Consider the following 19235-nt stretch of genomic DNA (forward strand, 5'->3'; position numbering starts at 1 on the left):
TAATCTCTTCGTGTGAGGATGTGATCCAATGTAGACAAGTCTCTCCTAAAACCAACATATCCATGTGCTTTGCTGTGACTGAGCCTATGGTTTGCTTTCATAACCTTTGTTACTCCAATGCGAGTCATAAATGGAACAACAAACATGCCTGGCCTAAATCCACATAAAATCATAAAAGTATGGAGACTATTTGTTTGATCCTAACATTAATCTTATACCAAAAAATTTACTAGCATACAATGGCATTATTCGCTATCCACATTCCTGAAGGCACTCCTTTTTATCCATACCGAAATCCATGGAGCATCTTTACATAACAATCACTGACTTTGAATAGAGGGCCCATATTACCTGTCAAAATTGAAAGATCCACCCTACAATATGGAGTTGAAAAGCCAAATATTTACCTTCATCTATAATTCTAATGAAGTAGTAAATGTAAGTTAAAGGCTTTGCTTTGTCTGTTATTCACATTAATTTTTTTACAGATCATAAATTCTATATTTATGATAGTTTGTGTCAAGATAGTATAAAAAAGATAGAAGAATTGGTTATTTTTTGTTGGGAGTGACGATCTAGCATTGAAACATCGCTCAATCTAAATCTCTGCCCTCTAGACCCAGTTTCCAATTACCAAATTGGTGAGGGGAATGTTTAGGAGGATGGCCTAGCAGGATCATTACAAAAATCCGATGCCCTTTCTCTTTCTATTCTTTGCACATCGACAAGCCGGGCTCTGCAGTATTATCGTGGAACAATAGGTTCGCAACCAGTTGGTCATTCATGTTTTATCATCTCTTTTCCAACTCCTCAAATCATGCTCAAGAATGGAGGCAATAACAATAACTCCTCAAATGCTCAAGAATAGAGGCAATAACTTGGCCAACCATAATTGTTTGCTAGGTAGAGTAGGATCATCTAACTTCAGGATAAGCACAATAATGTTTGTGCTCTAGCTCTCTAGGAAGCCTTTGCATTTGTTGCCTTGCCTCTACTAAGTTTCTCAATAGTATCTTTGATCTTGCTCTCTGTACGGAAGGTGGTGGTCTCTCTAGGCAAGGATTTGGTGGATTTAGGGAGAGGAGGCTAACTTGCTAATGTGTGATCATTGGTTGCATAGATTGGCTCTATACTATTCCCATGTATTGGAGGATGTAATGGGTGTGGCTAGACAATGCTCTCTAAAAGGCCTCCAAGATTCTAACTCAAGGATAGCTAGTATAGGTCTCTCTCCGACTAGGCTAAGAATGTTCTGTTCTTCTACTATGTGAGTCATTAGATGAGTAGTTGTGCATGTCTATGGATAGTGGATCCCAATGCTAATTCTGTCTATAGAAGAGATTTGGTCTTGTGGTACTCATTATCATACCATTTGTTCTAAGGTATCACCCAGTAGAGGCTCTCTATGTAGGCTGTGAGTGTGGAAAAGCTATGCTTGATGCTATCTGTTAGAGCCTCATTGAACTATTGGGTGAGCTCCTATAGTGGGATGTTAGAGTCTACATCATATAACTATATGAATATCTTTGTCTCATAAAGATCCTCTAACTCTTTGGAGAAGAAGTATGTCGGGTGTCAATGAGCCACACAATGGGGTAAAGGATCAATAAACTAGATATCTATAATGAATCATAAATAGGCTTTATCCATTGCAACACCAAGGAGGTGTGGTGAGACTGAGATCTTGAATGTGAGGTATAAGCATAAACAAAGCAAGTACATAATCTACCATGTTGACACCATACTGAAGGGGGGTAATATGTGAGGGCACCTAATAGAGGGTATCTAGAGAGACCATTTAGGATGGCTAGTCCATATGTTGTGCCCATCTGCACAAGATATCTCCCGTGATGCATTCTACTTCTATAATATCTCCTCAGATGCATTAAAGAAAGATACTTGGTGGGAGCCGTTCTTGGCATTAAAGTCCCTTAGTAGGATGACATCTCTTGCCATCGAGAACTACCAAATATCCCCATCCAAAGCTACATACGATGATTTCCCCTTGGGTGGGGCATAAGATCATAGGGGGGAAATAGCATATGGTGATCTAAAGAGTCTTCTCCTCATCCCACACTCACCCACATCTCCTGAACCACGACTACTTTGATATGTGCTTGTCTTCTTGTATGCTAACTCTCTAATCTATAGCTTATGGGAGTGTAGTATAGACTATTATATCTCTCCCTCTAAATGTCTCCTCAAATGCTCCCTTGCCAACTTTCCTTCCTCCCTGATTGCCTTAATTCTTAGCATGTATTCTGTCATGCGGGCTAGTTGGATTAGTATGAGCTCATCACTCAAAAACACACGTACCTTTCAATGTTCAATGTTGGGCTAAAAAGTCTCTCCTAGCTTCCATGATAAGGGAGAGGAGAATGAGAGCATGCTCTTTCGAGCTCTTGCCTTCTTTATATTGGATGGTCTTCTTATGCACTCTCCAAATAGATATGTGTAAGACTTTCTTAATGTTTATCGAGTTGTATAATTCCTTAGTGTCTTCTTCCACTTTCTTATGCATTTCCAACCCATGAAGTGCTCTCACCTTCCATTTTTGTTCTTTCTTTGATGTGTCATTGATGATGGTTATTGTAGATATATGGGATTGTTGTTTCCTTTTCTTGGCTACTTGAATCCATTTCTCTTATCTTGCTACCTATTCAGGGTTTTCTTGAGCATCTCTAAACAAAAAAATTATCCCTTTGTAGTCTCCTTCTTTTGGAACTCGTGTACTTCTTCTTTAATGTGAGTGATCTCCTTGGCCATTATGGGTTGGATTTCTCCCTCCACCAACCTAGAGTTGAGCTGCATTTTAGCCAATTGCTTCTTAAGGGATGTAATTTCTTTGTCTTGAGTTTTGATTTTCAGTTTAAGTTTTTTGATCCTATAATTTAGCAACCCATTTATTGTATTCAATCCATTGTTTAATTCATTTTTGGCTTTGTTGATTGTGTCCGTTGATCAATAGTTGTATTTGCATGTGTTTCGTGATGTACTGAGAAAGGTTTAGTTTATAGGTGGGTTGGATGTAAAACTTGGTTCAAGGTACTTCTAATTGGACTAGGGAAAGAGATGCAACCATGGTATTAAGATGGAAGCAACAGAAGGAACTAGGGGCTGAAGTAGTGTCAGAAGAGTGTGTGGCAAGAGGATAATTGGAGTGGTGGGGGGATTGAGGTGGTGGTGCAAGACATGTTAGAGGTGGTGATGAATAGAGAGGAGTTAGTAGCACATGTTGATTAAAGAAAAAATACTCCCTCTATAGCAAAAAATATTGGAAGTGACGTCAATTGGTAAGTATTAAAGGCAACAGTAGTGGCGGGAGTAGCAAGGTTGCTACACCTTACAATCTTTGTGAATTCATCCAATCACCTTCACATAATAAGGTGTACTCTGTGTGTGTGTGTGTGTGTGTGTGTGAGAGAGAGAGAGAGAGAGAGAGAGAGAGAGAGAGGAAAAAGCCAAAATATGGCATGAGAGAGAGAGAGAGCAAGATGGTGGAGAGAGAGAGAAGGCTATTAAATAATATTTGCACTTATTATGGTGTAATTAATAGCACTTGAAGTTATTATTAAACATATTAACTTTTCTTTTCACTTTATTTGAAATCTAAGTCTTTTTTAAAATAAACTCGTATTTTGAGTGACCAATCTTTATAATATATCAAAAGCCTAGACTACACACTTTTAAATTTCAAAAAATATATACTTGTTAGTACAAAAAGCAAACCACATATACATGTTTTCACTCTCATGCTTGTTAAGCTTCCCATTTTAAATAAAATCAAGTGAAATGGGATAAGAATGTGATGTTTTCAAGGACCAATGGGTGGAATATGTTGTTTGAGAATAGATTTAGAACCATCTAGGCATTTTTTTTCTCATTAATAGGCTTTTTCCCCTTGACTTTGTATATATGGCTATTTGAAAGGGAATTAGAGCCCAAGAGGAAGAAGGTTGGCAGTGAGAGCTATGGCAAATGGAGAGAGAGAGAGAGAGAGAGAGAGAGAGAGAGAGAGAGAGAGAGAGAGAGAGAGAGAGAGAGAGAGAGAGAGAGTCAAAAGTGGAAACTCCAACAACCACAATGTGTGGTTGGGCCTTTCTTTATTCAAACTGTCACTAAAAGAATAAAGAATAAGTGACTGAGATGGGCATCCGCCACTTGCAATGTGCAGTGGTGGGTATTGTCAGTGTAGGAAAGTGTAGTAATACACGAGTGGCTAGGCAGAGGCGCCTTTACCCCCAAAAACCTTCCACTTAAAGGCAAATATGCCCCAGTGAGAGAGAAAAGAAAAGAAAAACAGTACAACATGTGTACAGATGTACAACAAGATGAGGAAAAAGACATCATCTCATCCAACGCCCATCAATTTCCTGAGGAAGGCAAAGTGCTCTGTAGTGAGGCTCTTCGTGAGCAAGTCTGCAGGATTCTGCTCAGTCAGAATCTTGACAAGGTCAACAGACCTGTCCTCAATGACCTCATGAATGAAGGATACCTCACCTCAATATGTTTCATCTTTGCATGGAAGACGGGTTCTTGGCTTGGGTTCTTGCCTAACTGAATGGCACTCATAGAATCCGAATGCAGTGTAGGCATAGCAGCTGTCATACCAAGGTCTCCAATCAAACGGCCTAACTAGATAGCCTCCTTGCAAGCCTCTCTGGCTGCAATATACTCGGCCTCTGTAGTAGAAAGAGCAGTACACTTCTGCGCCCTGGACATCCAAGAGATAGCCCCTCTAGCATAAGTGAACACATAGCCAGAAGTGGACTTCCTACTATCTACATGTCTTGCATAATCAGAGTCAGTGTACCCCACGACTCATGTATCTTGGCTGCCATAGCAAATACACATATCTGATGTGCCCTTCAAGTATCCCATGATACCCTTCACAGCATCCCAATGTTTCTTGCCAAGTGTAGCCATATAACGTGCCACAACCCCAACTGCAAAAGCAATATCTAGACGGGTGGCTATCATGACATACATAAGACTGCACGGCTGATGCATAGGGAATCTTGGCCATCTTGGCCCTCTGCTCATTTGTCTGTTGCGGACAATCGGCCTATGAAATCTTCACATGAGAAGGTAATGGACAGTCCATAGGCTTAAAATCCTGCATACGGAAGCGCTCAAGGACTTTATGAATCCACTCCCTCTGTGACAAATAGAGTTGTCCCTGAGATCTGTCATGCGTAATGTGCATACCAAGTATATGAGAGGCATGTCCCAGATCTTTCATCTCAAAGCTCTTCTTGAGCCGAGTCTTAAGAGAATCTAGCTTCTCATGAGCTGTTCATGCTAAAAACATGTCATCCACATAGAGTACCAAAATCAGTAAAGAACCGTCACGGGCTTTCTTCGTGTACAAGCACGGATCCATAGCACTACAGTTGTAGCCCTTTGACTACATGAATGCATCAAACTTATGGTACCATTTCTTACGTGCCTGCTTCAAGCCATATAGACTCTTCTTTAGCTTGCACACTAGGTGTTCCCTGTGAGCGAGGGTCTGCAAAGACCTTAGGCTTCTCCATGTAAATCTCATCATGCAAGTCCCCATGTAAAAAGGCCGTCTTGATATCCATCTGGTACAAGTCCAGGTCAAGCTATGCAACCAAAGCCAAGACTAAGCATAGGGTGGTCATCTTGACCACAAGAGAAAAGACTGCATCAAAGTCAACACCATGCTCCTGCTTAAAGCCCTTAGCAACCAATTAAGCCTTGTATGCCGGCTTAGGGTGTCCAAGGATACTTTTCAGCTTGTACACCTACTTGCATGGCAAAGCCTTCTTACCCTAAGGCAAGGAAACCAAATCCCAAGTATGATTCTTATACAATGAGTCAAGCTCTGACTGCATAGCCCTCTCCCAAGAGTGATAATCACCCCTGCGCATAGCCTCATCATAAGTGAGAGGCTCTCATGCATCTACAACCAGTACATAATCCATAGAGGACGCAAAACTATCACAAGGTCATCTATCTCTAGTAGCATGTCCAACATCTAGGCCATGAGCATCAAGTGATGCTACACGCTGTCTAGCTAGCCGTGGAGTGGATTGTACGGGAGCAAGTGGCTCCTCCTGAAAGATAACTCTACGTACCTCAACCAATTTCTCAGGTTGCATATGCATTTTGTCCTCATGAAAGATGACATCATGGTTGCGGATCACTTTTCACGCCTACGGATCCCATAGATGGTACCCATGTCTCTTGCATCTCCATAGCCAATGAAAATGCATTTGTTACTTTTAGGATCCAACTTATTGTGTTTATCCTTGGGCACATGGCATAATGCCTCACATCCAAAGACACACAAATGATCATAATAGGGGGGCTTGCCTGTCCATATCTCCTCTACAACTTGAAAGTCAATGCCACTACTAGGTGACCTGTTAATGAGATGCATTGTAGCAGTAACTGCCTTAGCCCAAAAATGGTGCGGTAAGCCAGCCTGGCTAAGCATGCTACAGACCCTTTCCTGAATGGTCCTATTCATGTGTTCAGCCATACCATTTTGGGGAGGGGTGTAAGGGGTGGTCAACTGATGCTTAATACCCCGCTCATCACAAAACTGCTCAAAAGCACATGATACATACTCACCCCCATTATCTGACATTAGGCATTTGAGCCTATTCCCAGACTAGTTCTCTACTAATGCAAGCCAATGTTGAAATGTGTCTAAGACATTTGATTTTCTCTTTATGGGATAAGCCCAAACCTTACATGAGTAATCATGTATGAAAGTAACAAAGTACTTTGCCCCACCTAGTGACTGATACGGCATGGGCCTACATATATCTGAGTGCATAAGAGCCAAGGGCTCACCCATGCGTTTCTTACCATGCTTTTTATGCGTGTTTCTAGTCTTCCTGCCAAATAAACAATGATCACAAGAATCAAAATGCGAAGAGTCAAAAGGCGGAAGATGCTGCAAAGCACAAAGTATTTTCATTCCTTTAAGGGACATATGCCCCAAACGAGGATGCCAAAGGGATACATGGGGGATAGAACCCATAGACAAAACATGATTCAAGGTAGTCCAGATACAACTAAGGGATAGAGGCTGCCAGACTTGGCACCTCTTCCAAGCACAAGCTTGCCACGAGTAATCTTCCATGCAGAGTCTCCAAAAGTCACAAAATACCCTGCATCATCAAGCTGTTTAACTGACATAAGATTGTGAGTCAACGCAGGTACATGGCGTACATCATGCAAAACAAAAGAACTGCTAGAAGGGAACTGCAACCTAACATCTCCAATGTCCATAATGTCAAGAGACCGGTCATCACCAAGATGCACAGAAGCGGAGATGGTGCGAGAGGTATGGAACCAACCTCTATAGGGTGTCACATGAAATGACACACCCGGATCCAAAAGCCAGCACTGCGCATACATAGAATGTGTCTCAGAAGCGTGTAAGGCATTGCATGAAGAAGCTGCAAGTATGTAATCCTCATCTGAATCAATGGCATGCATGACATTAACCTCTTCTATCTTCACACTAGACTTTACAGGTACAATACTGTGCTCAGAAGACTTTTCCTACACACTCTCTTTTTCCTTTTCCTTGCGCTTATCATCGCACATCTTATGGCACTGCGGCCTAATATGTCTTGCTTTCCCACAATAATGATAAGTGAGATTAGACTTCCGTCCACGGGACTTGCTGCGGCCACGTGACTTTGACCTGGACTTCTGAGAGTCCTTGCCCTTATGATCATTATCATGTCTACCATGTCTACCACCTCTAACAATCAATGCATGTGAAAAGCAGGAAGCATCATTGTTTCTCTTGTTGATTTCCTCAATCAATAAAACACTCTCAACATCTTTTATTTTCAGCCCATCAAGCTTGTTTGTGCATATGGCAGTATGGAAGACATCCCATGATTCAGGCAAGGTGCCAAGCAGAAACACCGGTGCAAGTTGTCTTTGAACTCAATACCCTGTGACAACAAATTCTTCATGATAGTATCAAACTGACTGAAATGAGATGATAGGGATGTCCCCTCCTTCATGCGAAGATCCATTAACTATTTCAGCCAATACATCTGTGATGACACAGGACTCTGATTCTCATCTTCAACAGGGTATTGAGTCCCATGCACTCTGATTCTTCTCCCATAAGTCCCATGCACTCTGATTCTCATCTTCAACAACATTATGATGGACCTCTTTTGAGGGTGACAAGATAATGGTAGACTTGCATAGCTCATCAACTTCCATCAAAACATCATCATCCATATCCTTGGGTTTAACACCCTTGAAACGCAAGGGTTTAATCTGCAACTTTTGCACCAAAACTTGCCATATCTGGGACTTCCAATACCCATAGTTGGTACCATCCAACTTGGCAATGTTAAAGAGAGCTGTGTCTTTTAGATGACCAGCCATATTGTCCCAAATCAAAGCAAAAATGCAAAATTGCATGTTGTTGTAATTAGCAAAAAATGCACTTAAACCACTGCTAAAAATAGCTGAAAGAGTGGATATCACAAAGAGAACCATCGATCCACCAAATATAACCAAGATAACATGAGACAGTAAGCATTATCTCATACAAGTGCTCGAAATCTGCAGATTTCAACTTTCCGAAATAAATTACAATAGTATGTAAAATTGTCCCAAAGTGAAGCAATCACTAATACATATGTTACTGCAACTGCCAAGTAGCAAGATACATTCAACAGTGAGTGCAAGGGGCAAGAAGGTACCAAGAAGTGTCAAACCAATAACCTGTCAGGCTAGATACATCGCATAGGTCTAGAAGTCATGCATGTAATGGGTCTCGGGGTAAGAGAAGAGACTAAGCACAAGCACAACTGATAGAGCAAGGAGTTCAATGCATAACCATCCAAGACTCATACAAAACTGACAAACTTGTGACAGAGATAGGTTCCTGCCCCAATAGGCATATCAAATCAGCCCACTACAGACTAACTACAAACATAAAGCTCTCAAGAGAGCAAATGCATGTAACTGTCCCACAAGCTCAAGCTCAAGTGTAAGTAAAACTCTGTGGATATCCGAATATGCCAAGAGGCTCCCACTGGAAGTAAAGTTAGATGCAAATAGAGCAAGCAACGCTCAAATACATCGAGTACATAGTATTAGACATTCCAAATTCGAGTAGGGTACATCCGGAGCATAAATCCCAAGCTATCTCAGATGTGTAAAGCACAAGCGTGAAAGCATTCAGAAAGCATGTAATTAACAACCAAATGTAATGCCCTATGGGTCCAAAATGCTCAAATACATCCAAAGTCCAAGCTCCAAGGGGCTATCATGCATGGGCAAACCAAGTGACATCCATATCTAACCAAAGCATAAATGCAAGAAGCCTAAATGTCAAGTAGTGACAATAGGCATAAACCGGTCCAAAATGCCAACTCAATCCCAATGCTAATGAATGATGACCAATATGGAGCCTAATCCAAGCTCAAAGGCATTTCGGAACCAAAAAGAAACATTTGACAATCTCCAAATATATTGGTATGATCATTCAAATCGCCAGTAAGCACCCTGTATCCAAGAACCAATGCATACACCAAGTTAATGAGCTTCAGCCCTCTATATTACAGTAGCATATTCACTGTCAAATGAAGCTCAATCAGTGCCCAAATCTACTCCAAATCAGTCCCAAAGCATAGACATAGCATCCCATAACATTTGGGCATCAATAGGCATCAAACGGGCAATGGCAAGAAGCATCAAACATTAAATGTCAAGTGCTGCCCTATTTTTGACAGTCTTGGGACTGTGTATATAGCAATGGTTGAAGGTGAAAGCACTTGTATCAATCATTGGGAGCCAAGAACCAATGCCAGGGAATCCGAAGATGATCGAGAAGGTTGCAAACAATGCTGGGAAGCCAAGGGAGGAGCTGGAAATGCCAGGAGTGGATCAACCCAGCCCCCTAAAAATGCACCGCATTTTGCACTGGCTTCTCCTAGGGGCTCAACAGTGCTACTAATCACTTGGAAATGATAAGGGGACTCCAATGTAGCCCTGCAAGGTGCCGAATGAAGGCCGAAAGATCAGGGAGGAGGCAAGAGATCAAAACATACCTGCAAATGAAGGTGCCATGGCTGCCATTGAAGCTTGAGTTGAAGCTCTTCAAATCTTAGCTGAAGATAATGCTGAGCAAGATCCAATGCCTTTGCTCTGATACCAATTGAAAGGGAAGTAGAGCCCAGGAGGAAGAAGCTTGGCAGTGAGAGCTATGGCGGATGGAGAGTAAAAGCAAGAGAGAGAGAGAGAGAGAGAGAGAGAGAGAGAGAGAGAGAGAGAGAGAGAGAGAGAGAGAGAGAGAGAGAGAGAGAGAGAGAGTCAAAAGTGGGAACTCCAACAACCACAATGTGTGGCCGGGCCTTCCTTTATTCAAACTATCACTAAAATAATAAACAATGACTATGACAAACACCCGCCACCTATAGTGTGCAGTGGCGGGTACTGTTAGTGTAGGAAAGTGTAGTAATACATGGGCGGCTAGGCAGAGGTGCCTTTACTCCCAACACTATTGACTTTTAGGATGTACTAAGCCTTGTAAATCTTCTCTATTAAATACACCTTGAATTATGCTTTCTCAAGCTTCTTCTTGTCCAAGTTGTGTACATGCATTTTTGTAACCCTAAATTCAACAATTGATATTAGAGCAGGCTTCAAAATCTTGGGTAGAGTCATCAACACCCTCTACTTGTTTTCTCAAATTAGGATGATATTATACTATAGGTGGTGACTAGGCATCATTCTCATCTTTATTTTTTATTCTTTACTATGACAATACAATAATAGGTAAGGCAAGTCACACATTGTGACTATTCAAATTTCCCACACATACATTAGTCTTGCTCTCCTTTATTCAAACCTCCATAACTCTTATTCTTGCTTCCACTTGTGTTCTGTCGGGATGGCAAGCTCAATACATGGGGACATTGATGATGGACCGCCTGGCTAGATGGGTCTGCGCATCTACACTTAGCAAGTCGGTGGTTATTATGATCCTCACATGGCCATTGACTTATCACTTATTCCTGCCTACAACTGGCATGGATAGAGTGCTAGTCGATTAGTATAGTCAGTTATGCACTGTTTGACTTAATAGGCTACTTTCCTTTATGTTGTATCTTATCTATACTTTGTGCATATTATATTGTGAGTGGAAGAAGAAAAAACCAGCAAGAAAATGTTTTGGCCTCCATCTCTCTTGTGTTCTTAAGTGAGCTTCCTCTTATGTGTACGGTGTGTATTTGGTGTAACAACTTAAGCAAGTCCCCCCACCACATGATTCTTGACATGATATCAAAGTGGTGCCACTGAAAGAAGCTGGTTTTGAAGGCTTTGAAGGAGAAGAAGTGAGGATTCGAGCAAGCAAGCAATCGGTAAGATCTCCCATTCTTCCACTCTTTCTCTTGGATATAAGGTGTAGTACTGAGAGAGAGAGAGAGAGAGAAAGAGAGAAAGAGAGAGATGTATTAACATCTTCAAAAGGCCAAATCGACCTATGAGACAAAAGCAGATGCATCTAAAGTTCAAGAAACTGTCATGTTTCCCAAGTAGAATAATGAAACCATCATTTGAAAACATCTAGCTAGAAAATAATAAATAAATAAAAATACTAAAAAGCATTAGGGATCGAATATAGTGTGGAAAATCAAGATAAGTATAATCTCAAAAAATCCCTCATGGTCCTATCCAAAATGGATATGTTGAACTGTGAGGGTAGAGTTGCTTAGTGATGTGCTAGTATCATTTGTACTCTCTAGTGGTGTCTCTAGTGAGGATATGGGTAGTCAAGTAGTGGGGCCATGATTTTCATCCCTTGATGGCCCTGTCTAAGGTGACTCCATGTGGTGGAACCTCCACTTGGTCTAGGGTACGCTCTAAGGTATCAAGTGTAGCTATAATTCTCAAAGGTTTGGTCAAGATGTGTTGATGTGGCCCCCCCAGAAAGCTCCCTCAGGACTATAAGCAGTGATCTCTATTCCAATGTAGCTCCAAAAGAAAGAGTCCAAGGCAATGATCTAGGATAGTGGTTTGAATTTGTCTCAAAACAAACATTGGAAGTGCCCTCTGATCTCATAGTACTTCTTTATCTCTAGCTCAAGCTAGCAAAGTTGGAATATCTAGTCCTTTGGGGGAAGGGAATCTACTCCATAGTAACCAATCTGTATCCATAATTGATGTGAGGATGTGCAAAGCTAATGAATGGTACACTTAACTTCATGGGATAGGATGTGCAAAGCTAACTAATATTGGGAAGGTTCCAACCATGTCTTGGTTGTATGTAGCTAAATAAAGTCCATTTGCATGATCTTGTCGAGCTCCTCTTTGTTGAGCTCTAAGAAGGGGCTGATCCATATGTAGCATGTGTAGCTACATCAATATGTTTGCTTAAGTATACCAGCACTCAATGTCACTCTATAGTGCTAGGTGCCTAGATGACTCTGGAGCAAGTCTAGAACATCTATGTTTCTTAAGAGGCTCCAAAGCCTATGCATAAAAATCGCCATTTGGAAAAGGGCCTCAGTCACAATAGGAGATGCTCCCATCTTTGCTCTAAAAATCTCATGTGGCATTGAGAGAGAGACAGATAGAGAGACAGAGAGAGAGATAGAGAGAGAGAGGGAGAGAGAGATGAAATGAAATGAAATATTGACATTTGCAAGGCCAAAATGACCTATGACACCATAACTTGCAACCATCTATATCATGATACAAGTGTTTGGGAAACAAACATTACAACTATAAAGATATCTAGACCTAAATGCCAATAACAAAACAAAACTAGGTAACAAAGTGAGGGGGTACACATCATCTCAAGAAATCCCACATTGATCATCAGAGCATAGTCTCAATCTCCTCCCATGAAGAGAAGGCCTTGTTGCAAGGGAAGGGGGGGGGGGGGGGGGGGGGGGGGGGGGGGCGGACACACACACAGAGCATTAGATAATCAATTATTGTATTTCTCCATGCACAAATGTACAATATGTGCTCCTCATAGGTCCATGATATGTCTCCCACATTGTGTGTGTCAAGTATATTCTGTGAGGTTTTGGTGAAACTTGGCACATCTATGTCCATCCATGTCAAACAAAGGGGATTTTTGGCTAGTAGTGCAAGCATTGAACCGATTGGCAATTAGTATGTTTTATAAAGTGGAAGGTGTGGTGACTATCTCTTCTAATAGCATGTGTAGAGGTGATTGGAGCAAAGTAGCACACTACAATGAATGTCCCTAGGTGTTCAAGTCCTAACCATGATCCCATCTCATCTAAGAATCTATATCATCCCTTGCACCTCCTCCTTGTAATATAACTACTCTAGGCCACAACTCTCCTTGATTATTTCTGTACATGGTTGAGGGATCTAGATATAGTTGGAAGGTCATTCTCTTGGCTTTGATGGATCTTTGTGTATAACACATGATCACGATCAATGAATGTCTTTGTAAATAAATCTTCATACATACTAATAGAGCTTAAAATTTCAAATGTTGATCTGTAGAGTGGTCTCATAAGCTACTTACCCTACTTGAGGTGAGGTGGGGCGTCTCAATGAGGTGTACGACCTATCCTTGTATGTTTCCACTTTCCTATCACTTGATCCTATTGAATCTACTTAGTACATCACTTTTTGTGCCACAGTTATTGTCATGATAAGATTATCCCCAAGATATACTTTTTTAAACTTTTAAGTTCCTATATTACTTCAAAAAGCTTATTGACTACTTCAAGTAGAAAACTTTATAGTCAATTGTCTCCCTCTATTTTGAGCTTTACATGTGTGCCAATTGTCCATGAAGGATTTGTTCGTCGCTTCAAGCATGGATGACATGGATGTAATATCAAGAAGCAATTAATCTCCTCTAAACTTGTCACTCAAATGAGTGTAGTAGGCTAACTTTCCTCTTATCCATTACCTCACATACAATGTGCACTCTAGGTTCATGTGCATTGCCTTTCTTGCCTCTTGATCTTCATGATTTCTATTTCTTATACACTTTAGATTATTTTAATTGAACTCTTGTGTGGCCATGGTGAATCTTGCATTAGCATGCTTTTTTACTCTAACATTAGTATTTTCTTGCTCAACTCCATACATAGGGCATCTAGTAGTTCAACTATACTCTTATTTCTTAGCAATATTTTTTATCAATTTCTAATTTTATTGGTCTAAAGCTTCTAATTTCAAACAACTTGTTTCAAAAATTTTATTAGAAACTTTCAATGTCAATTTTAACTTTATGGCTTCAATCTAATGGATTGTATATTTAGCGAACTACAAAGTTTGAGACATTTCAAGGTTTTAATCAGTGCAAGTTGTTTAATGTAAGGTGGTAAGTAGTTGCATTGTCCAAAGTCATAGGACAAGCCACAAAAGATAAAAAGTGTTATGAGATGATGGGAAATATACCAACATTCGCTCTTGTAAAAGGTAGTTGTTAGGAGCATCAGAATTAGCTCTTGAAGTTTGTGGATACATGTGAATGCCAAAAGGAGAGCATTACCTACCATAATAATAACTACTAGCTCACACACACACACACACACTCTCTCTCTCTCTCTCTCTCTCTCTCTCTCTCTCTCTCTCTCTCTCTCTCTCAGCCATACATAGCCAACCCACTCTCACTAGTATTTAGATGGATTATTGCATGACTTCAAACTCGATCACACACTTCATTGATCGAGACAGGTGCATGGAGTGGACAGGCAAGAGAGACGAGGTTATGCAAGCTATGTGGACTACAGAGTGTAGAATCAGAGGAGCACATGATTATGACATGCCCAACATATGCACGCATACGGGCTAACTTTGATATCCCTTTACAGGGGCCACTTCACCCGTTGTTGACCACTACTCCTATATCGAAGTTAGGGGCTCTCATCACCTGCATGTTACACTTTTAAGAGAACCATGCTGCATAGATCGTTCTTTCACCGTAGCTATCCTTTCCTACCATGGCGAAGGAGAATCATTTTATATTTGGAAGGGTCCCATGGGTCATAATTTGGCCTTCCATGGACAATAATAAACTACTCTACTCTTCTCTCTCTCTCTCTCTCTCTCTCTCTCTCTCTCTCTCTCTCTCTCTCTCTCTCTCTCTCTCTCTCTCTCTCTCTCTCTCTCTCAAGCATGAATGCACATATATACATAGGATTGAATTTAAATGCCATGTAGATTACAATGTGTTTTACTATTAGTTTTGATTCTTACCAAAGACATGACTATCTACACATTGTACTAATCCTTGAGACATGGCAACCATTGCTTGTGCTAGGTTGGCTCACAAATACAGACCAACTCAAAAAAGCCATGATCATTCAAGACATGCCTAGTGTCCAAGATGGTCTTGTCAACCATAACACATCATCAATTAAAGCCTAGACCATGTACTTGGATTCATTCCTAGAGTCTTTTATGTGAGAACATGAGTGGATTGAATCTCAACTGCTATTGAGAGTGGAGTAGACCATGTGGAGTGTAGGCCCGACACCCAATGCAATAGAATTAAGTGTAAGATGAAAGTATAAAGTACAACCCTTAAACCTTAGGGTTGTAAGAGGGTGTTCACACAGGAAGTGTGTGAGACATGATAAGTGCTCGAAACTGTGTAACATAGGCACATAAATAAAGGGAATAAATATGGGGAAAAAAACCTCTCGTATGGAAATTAAACAGTGCCCCAGTGTCGTACTGAAGATCACCAATACTCCTTTGTGAGCATAGGCACGAGTGAAACCAACAAACCCCCTTGGAGTAAAGAGTGATCAAAATACAAGGGTCATTTGCTACCAAAGGAGATCAAATTTGAAGCATTGCAAAATGCTTCAAATTTGTCACGAGAAAGAGCTTTGGTGAAGATGTCTACCACATTACTGGTGGTAGGACAATAGACAAGGGTATTATCTCCAACATGTAGCCTCTCTCTGACAAAGTGATAATGTATCTCAATGTGTTTCATGCGTGCATGAAACACTAGGTTCCATGCCATTGCAATGGCGCTCTGATTGTCAGTGAATAAAGTAGGCTCCGTGATTATAGATATATCCAAATTAGCTAGCAAGCGTCTAAGCAGTACGCATTCAATTGTGGCAGTGAAAGTTGCCTTGTATTCAGCTTCACATGACGATGTGGCAACAATGGATTGTTTCTTGCTAAGCCAAGAAATACAAGATGAGCAAAGAAAGAAACAATTGTCACTAGTGGAGTGACAAGAATCATAATCAGTAGCCCAATCAAAATCACTGTAAGCATGTAAGTGCAGTGGTCCCCCCTTGGCATAAAGCAATCCAAGAGTCCTAATACCCTGCAAGTAACGAAAAACACGCTTGACACCTTGCCAATGTGACATGCGTGGATGATGCATATATCTGATCAAAGTTGAAATTGCAAACTGTATGTCCAGTGTAGTGTTGCATAGGTAGATAAGGCATCCAACTGCTAGAGCATATGTGTGTATATCAAACAAGTCACTGTCATCATACAATGAGAGCTTCAGTCCAAGTTTCCATTAGTGTATAGACTGGCTTGCAATCCTGTAAGCCAAACCTCTCAAGAAGTTTACCAATATATCTTGACTGTGATAAACCAATACCTTTAGCATCATGAATGAACTGAATGCCCAAGGAATGGTGCAAAGACCCCAAATCCGACATCTCAAAAGTTTGCTGCAAATTTTGTTTGAATGTTGAAATCTGATTAGCATGTGTCCCTGTAAGCAAAAGGTCATCAATATATAGACAAATGATCAACATGGATCCCCCTCTTTACATGCATAAAGAGTAGACATGGAACCCTTGGCTAAGTAAAAAAGCATCAATCTTTGCATACCAAGCTCGAGGATCCCTGGACTGCAAAACCAATGGGCTGGTGTACATATACATCTTCATGAAGTTCCCCATGTAAAAATGCAGTCTTTATATCTAGCTGATGCACAATCCATCCATAATGGGCAACCAAAGTGACCATAGACCTGATGGTAGTTATGCGGGAGCTAGGACCAAATATCTCCTCATAGTCAATGCCTTTCTTCTGTACATAGCCCTTGGCTACAAGTCCTGGCTTTATATTTGTCAATGGATCCATCTACATTCCTTTTCAGCTTGTGGATCCATTTTGTTCCAATGGCTTTCTTCCCAATCTGCAAAGGCACTAAATCCCATGTTTGATTCTTAACAATGGAATCAAACTTAGCTTGCATTGCTGCCATCCAATGCACACTGTTGTGCATCCTCAAAACATTTAGAGGCTCCTCGTCATCAATTGTATTTGCTACCATAACAAACTCCATGGTATGTGCATTATCATGCATACAAGCTTGCCTTCTATTACAACCAGCCATGGGAGCATCCAAATGATTATCTTTCATAGTTTGTAAATACCATCTAGGCATTTGTCTAACCTCCTAATTGTGCACAAGCTCTTGCTGAATTTCAGATTCAACACTTTCCTGAATATTCAGATCAGCCTTATCCAATGGAGCAACTCACTAAATATTAAGATCACTTGCTGAAACTCCAGCTGAATCACCAAATGAAATGGGCAGCAGCCCTTCAAATACATCATTGGCGGCCTCATATGTATCAAAACCAACAAATCTGATTTTTTATCGAAAACCACATCCCTACTGACAAATACATTTTTAGAGACAGTATCATATAATCTATATCATTTGCTCTCATTGTTGTACCCCACAAAAATGCATTTGACAACCTTGTTATCCAACTTTTTCTAAGTACCTTGGAAATGTGCACATATGCAAGACACCCAAAAGTATGAAAGTGCCCAACAAAAGGTTTCCAACTGTTCCAAGCCTCAAAAGGTGTGATATTCTTTAATGCTTTGGTGGGGCATCTATTCAAAACATGGCAAGCATACATAACTACTTCCATCCAAAAACTGTGTGGCAAGCTTTTTGCTTTCAGCATACATTTTTCCATCTCCATGAGTGACCGATTCTTCCTCTCTGCGACCCCATTTTGCTGCGGAGTATAAGCAATAGTGTACTGATGAACAATGCCCTTCAACTTAAAAAAAGAATTCAACATAGAGGATATGTATTCCCCCTCTCGATCCGAACCGAGTATCTTCACCATGTAGCCAGATTGGTTCTCAACAAGTGCTACAAAAGCCAAAAATGCATCATACGCTTCTGACCTTTTCACTAAAGAGTAGACCCAACAGAAGCGAGTAAATTCATCAATAAAACTCACAAAGTAGTAACAACCACCCAATGACTTTGTCTACATAGGGCTACATACATCTGAGTGCACTATATGTAACCTAGATATGGCTCTAAAAGCAATATTATAGGGAAGCAAAAACCGATGCATTTTTTCCAAAATGCAACCCTCGCATAAGTACTCAGGTCTCTCCAAGAGATGTAATCCATCAAGCATCTATGTACGCTATAAAAGCATCAAGCTACCATAGTTTACATGCCCCATGCAAGCATGCCACAACTTCGCCTGTGACATAGCAGGAGTAAGAGTGGACACTAAATAAGCCAATTGATGAACTGAGAGAGCATCCAACTCATATAACCCATGAAATAGAGTGCCAGTCAAAACCAAAGTCATGTGTTTCTTATCTCTAACCATGCATCTGTCATCATCAAAGGTGATCTGCGAACAACACCGTGCCAAAGAAGAAATAGATAACAAATTCTTCTTTATACCTAGTACAAACAAGGCCTCCTGTAGATGAAAAACAGAGCCATCAATGGCTGTGAGCACAATCTGCCCAATACCTCTAACAGGGTATGATGCATTGTTGGCACATTATACAGACTTACCAATTGGAGCTCCAACAACAAAAGCAAACAAATCTATATGAGATATGATGTGCTTAGAAGTACCACTATAAAAAAACCACATGCCTACATCCTCGGTAGAGCTAAATACTCTATCAACCCAAAAAGAGTCATAACTACATGTATAAAAACAAGTCCATGTTTGGAACAAAGGACACTGACTCAGTAGCAGTGGAAGGTGCATCAAAAACAAACATCCTTGACTCCTCCTTAGCTATGCGCTTTCTACACTCAATGATGTAGTGGCCACTTCTTACAATAATGGCATTTGCTCTTCTTGGCTTGCATGCCCCCTTGTTTCTTATTTCCCTGTGAAGTGCCTAAAGTCCTAGAGCTCTACGGAGCATTCTTTTCTTGGTTGCCCTTACCCTTCTGTCGTGCCATAAAAGCCTGCTCATAGGCTATAGCATCCACACCA

The sequence above is a fragment of the Lygodium microphyllum genome, chromosome 2 (assembly GCF_053477565.2).
Source record: "Lygodium microphyllum isolate KBCC chromosome 2, Lygodium_microphyllum_v1.1.10, whole genome shotgun sequence".
Classification (NCBI taxonomy): Eukaryota; Viridiplantae; Streptophyta; class Polypodiopsida; order Schizaeales; family Lygodiaceae; genus Lygodium; species Lygodium microphyllum.